This window comes from Strix uralensis, chromosome 4, assembly GCF_047716275.1.
Source record: "Strix uralensis isolate ZFMK-TIS-50842 chromosome 4, bStrUra1, whole genome shotgun sequence".
NCBI classification, from domain to species: domain Eukaryota; kingdom Metazoa; phylum Chordata; class Aves; order Strigiformes; family Strigidae; genus Strix; species Strix uralensis.
Genome location: NC_133975.1, coordinates 70,784,276 through 70,789,695, shown reverse-complemented (window position 1 = coordinate 70,789,695; position 5,420 = coordinate 70,784,276).

The window sequence follows — 5,420 nt, the reverse complement described above, 5'->3', positions numbered from 1 at the left end:
TATTGTTTTCTTTTTTCTTGAAATTCTAAGGGGGCAAACAGACTCGGGGACAGAAGAGGCATGCTGAAACTTGAACTGGATTCAGCTAGAATGTGCCTCTCTTTTGTTGTTCTTCATCTTTTTGGGCAAGGTGACTGAAGTCCAGTAGAATTGCTGATGTTACTGAGTCAGTTAAAATCTGCAGGGGAGCGCAGGCCATTGAAGGAGGGGTATTTGTGGCATATTCGGGGTCTACAGTGATAAAAGCACTAAAGGAGCAGGACAGCACAGAGGAGTTTCACTTGTCCTGGGTGAGAATGGATCCTGTTTCGTTGTGGTTGCCAGTGCCGCCAGCACTTTGCAAGGAGCTCGCAGTCTGACTTAGAGAGACCATACAATTCAAACAAATAACACACCAGAGAACCAGTTGTTATTTTTGTTAGATGATCATTGAAAACATTTGCTTTCTGGATGCTGCTGGTTTTGACCGCAGTAATAATAAGCTGAGAGGATTATTTTTTTTCCATTGACAGGAATGGTAGTGCTAAGGAAAAATCATGTACTTTCATTTAAATTGCAGTTATTTCCATTGTGTAGATTTCTTTAAAATATTAAATGTCTGGATCTCATATTTTCTAAATTTTCTTATTTGTTTTTCCACATGTCACCTCCATTGACTCAAAAACTTGTATAGAGCTGCTTAATGGAAAACACACTTATGAGAAGCAACTAGACCAGCTCCATTTCAAGTGGCTAAGAGCAGGATACATACTGCCTCAGGCCCAATACTGTAGTATGGGTCAGGGCCTCAGGACAGGTAACTGAGACCTTTTTTTTCTTGGTTCCATCGTATGTATCAGCCCACAGCACTCTGGCAGTGGATGTCAGGGCTTATTCAAAGACAGTCTGTCTCTTCCTTAGGTGCCTGTTCATAGAATGTCTCACTGCTGGGATTTTGGCACTTAGAGCCCCCTCGGGGCCCTGAAGATATACATGCAGAAACTGGGGCATGAGGGAAAGGGACCAAAGCCTACGTAAAGGCCCAAAGCAGATTCCTCTTAGGCTGCTCACAGGGGAGTTGGGAACTCTCTATCTCTGCAGAGGTGAGCTCCAGTTTTCCTTGGCCCCATAGTGCTGAGCTCTTCAGGTTGTCCTTTCTGCTGCCCCCAGCATGTTTCAGTTTGCAGACTGGCAGGCGGCAGCAGGGTTTTGTGGCAGTGCAAGCTCCCACGCCGTTCCACATGCTGAGTTTGCTGTGATGATTCTCCAAGAAAGAGGCAGATACTGTATGAAGACTGATCAGAAGACACCTGCTGTGGTTAATGTAATTATATAATAAACATAATAATTGAAATTTAATTTCTCCAGAGATGATCTCCTCATTTGAAAACATGTCTCTGATTTCTTAAGTGAATGGCTTCAGTAACACACATGTGCTAGATTACCATGCCAGGGCGTAGGTGAGCAGTGGATGACTACAGCTGGGAATCCCTCAAGAATGGGACTGTGGTACCAGTGTTACACCACCAGTTGCCAGGGAGATACCTTCCCTACATTTCACTGTCCAAAAAGCTACTGAATCCTTCAGTTAAAGGCAACACTTACATTTTTAAAGCATTTCTCTGTTCACTGCTGCCATTTTTATGGGGAACGGTACCCCTTCCATTGGCCTATTACAGTGTTTACTTGAAAACATATGTTTCATCACCATTCCAACTCTATTTGTTCCCTTTAGCCAGATTTCTCTGTTTGGATATTCATCCAGCTCACTTGGCTTTTCTGCCTGCTAACCACTTATGTTTGCAGTATGTCACAAAATGAAAAAAATCCCCAAGATGCGTGCATCTTCTATTTCTGAACACTACATTTTCAAAGAAAAATGTCACAACATTTGTCTTTATTCCCAGTGGAATTCTTCTTTTCCCAAACAACTAGCTCTGTTTAGTCTTCTGGACGAAACTGAGACCATACTAATATCACATCTAGCAATCATCCCATTATTATTCAGGTCTTAATGGAGTCAAGGGGAGTTGAGAGAGGCAGTTCTTATTTTGAAGGATGGAGTAAAAATAAGGGCACCAGTCTTTATACAGTGCAAATATAAGTCACCCTTAAGTGGGAGGTGACTAAAGTGGGTATTAAAGTAAAGTAGGCATAATCTACTGGGAAAGCTCCAGGCGGAGTGTTTGTGAAGCACAGCGCCCACGTAAGGAGTCACAGCATGGGTGATCAAAGAGCTTGCCTCATGCCCCATCGCTGCCAGTCAGCCTGGCCATGAATGCAGTTCAGACTGTATGTGTCTTCATCCTCTGGCTTACCTCATCACCAGTTTACAGCTTTCTGTCTACTGAGAAATAAATCTACAGACTCATTTCACATGGGCCACAGAACAACAGTAACTTTGAACTGCTGCCCTACATTGGGTCTGACTTAACTACAGATCTGGATCCTGTTATTAATCCACTGTCACATCTGTATCTCTAGTTTCACATCAAAACATATATGAAAAACTTCTTAAGGAATACAATAGGTGGATACCTGGCATAAAAGGTCAAAAAAAGCTGGTATATCAAATACACATACAAATATATATAACCTGTAAAGGTTTTTTAAGCACAAGGCTGAGAAGTAATTAAAATAGAAACATAAGCTCGGAAATAGAAGGTTAAATGGAGTTCATAATTCGTATTGACGGTATGTGTCCCCTTGGGGAAAAAATGCCATGCTGGAATATGCAGTTGAGGAACATGCAGGGCTACAGGAAAGCAGTATACAGTGGCCCACCCTGGTGGCAGAGCCTCATTAAGGCCTATCTACTGCAGGACTGTGTAACAGAGAAGAAATCCTCTAAAGATGTTGATTGTTGTTGTTTGTTTTAAAATGAGCCATTGCATACCACAGCAAGATAATCTTCAACACCTTCATCAATCAAAGTGGAGCTTATCTAATTTTACTGATTTACTTACTGACAAATCTGGCAGCAGCCTTACAATGTAAGCATCAAAGAGCCCAAAGGACAAAATGGTCTGTGAGTTACAGAACACAAGTTAAGGTTATGATGGTAGCAAAACTGCAGAATAAATCAGTCAGTTATACACACAGACATGCAACTTCGTTTCAAGAACTCCACTTGTAAAAACAATATATGGGTCTCAGAGCCATATTTGTTTGGGTTCTAAGTAGCAATTTTAAGATTGATAACATATTAGGGAGAAAGAAAACCCTTATTTGGAACAGCAGAAATGTTTTTACCTTAGCACTTGGCAAAAAAACCAAAAAGGTTGCTCAAAGTCTTTTGAATATTTAGCTTTGAAGATACCATGTTTGAATACATTCAGTTAAATGTTCAGGAACATTTAGGAAATGCATGTTATCCAATTCAGTACATAAACAATGATGAGCAACTGTGTCCCAGGAACTTTGAACTCTTCTTTCTCTCCCTCTCTCTGCTTGGAAACCTATTCATAAACCTTTGTGATAGCAGAGATCAGCCCTCAAGTTTTGTGGCAATACACACATCTCTAGTCTGACTGACCACATAGAGATTGTCCCAGATCTGCACAGCACAGCCAGTAATTTGGTTTCTCAGTACTACATCTATTAATTCAAATTATGGTGACTTCAGAGTTATTTAGAAGTAAAGACACATTTTGATAAAGCAGAGCTTTTACACTTGGCTTGTACTGAGTAGAGAATATGAGGCTGAAGACTGGTGTACATTATGAAGAGCTTTTACCATAGGTTAAAGACCAGCAGTCATCAAATGTTACTCATACTAGTAAGCTGTTGGTCTTTGACAGAGCCTTAGCAAAAGTCAGTATTCACCCACCCCTGTTTGACTCAGTTAGAGAAGTCGTTTCTTCCATTTTGTACAAGTGGTACTCATTTTTATCTCATCTTGCAAAAAACATACTGCTACTAATCAAAACAGCAACAAACCTTGCGCTCGTGAGTGCAGTGTTTAGTTCCCAATGCCGATTGTCATGCAGTTCTGCTAATCTGGCCAGAGAGCCTTCTCAGGTTTTAAGGCTACTTTCAACAAGCACTTCAGGTCAAAGAGTTACTCCAGGGAGACCTGTTTACGTCTCAGATAAAAGAATTCAACCCCCACTTTTGGCATGAATGTATATTTTATCTTCTCGCTTGGCCACCACCAGAAACATAATTCATGCTTGAAAAGTGTGGTGTCTCCTCACAGTGTTCACTGCTTCAGAAGTGCAAGCCCATTTTGCAGAGAAGTCAAACACACTCTTGGCACAATGAATGAAATTAGCAAAAGAAGAAACTATGCTAGAAAGGGTTACTTTGCTGAAAGCACTGCATATTGGCTTTTGGTCCAGGGGACTATTCTCAAAGCGGGCTGTCTGGCAATTTCCCCCAGTTTGTGTACCAACTTAATTGGTAGCTACCTGGTACCATTAATGTCAGTTGGGTCCCTGTCTTGTAACATGATGCTCTGTGTCCACACAGGGACCTGCTGTGGCTGGAAGTCAGTGTAGGGGCAGGGGGTTCCCCTAAGCAGATCTCATTTCAGGATTTGGGCTTTAAACTATGAGGCTCTCTAGAGAGTACAAGGGCTGTGTGAATTGACAGCATTTGATAAATAGCGTGTGTAGACTAATTTAAATTGTTTCTTTGGCCAAGAATATATTTGGCTATTTGGGAAAGGGAGGTTGTTTGGCTTCTTTTCCCACCAATAGTAAGCTATATTCTCAACCACAAACTAATTGCTTACAGTGAAATAAAGTGGACAATTTAACTGTGTATTTCCACTCTAATTCCCCTTTTCCAATTTCACTGTGCAAGCATTCCTGCAGGTCCAAGCTAAAATGAACAGATAAAGTGTTGGCATATGCAAAGAAAACATTTGATAAGATTCTGGATGCCAAAGTATACATGAAGTTCTTGCCCTAGTGAGGAAAGTTAGGAAGGACCAGAGTACTCCTGAGGTATTAATATTTTTTTTTATGTTCCCTTCCATTTCATAATGTTTGCTCTTACTTAAAAGGTCTCCTGGCATTCCAGTGATGTTAGAAGGAGGCTAGTGGAACATGAATTTTTTTTTTTTGCCTATTATACACTTTATTTTTTTGCCTGTTACTTCTTGCCACTGGTTTTCACTCAAACACCTCTGCTTAGAAGGTGCAGCAGAGTAAGATGCAAAGTTTTGCCCAATAAACAAACTGGGAGTGATTTCACTCTGAGGGGAGGCAAGTAACAATGATTGTGTTAAAAACCATGGGACTGTGGCATATCAGCAAAGTCACCTACTGAGTCCATAGAAACCTGAGAAAAACCTTGTGAAAACCCCTTTCTCTCCTGGCCTTCCCTCTTACGTAGACTTTTTATGGTGATATGAGTACAAAATAAAACCACACCAAAGAAGATGTTTTTTTTCCATCTGCTTTCACTGATTTGAGCAGCTACACAAAGTGCAAACC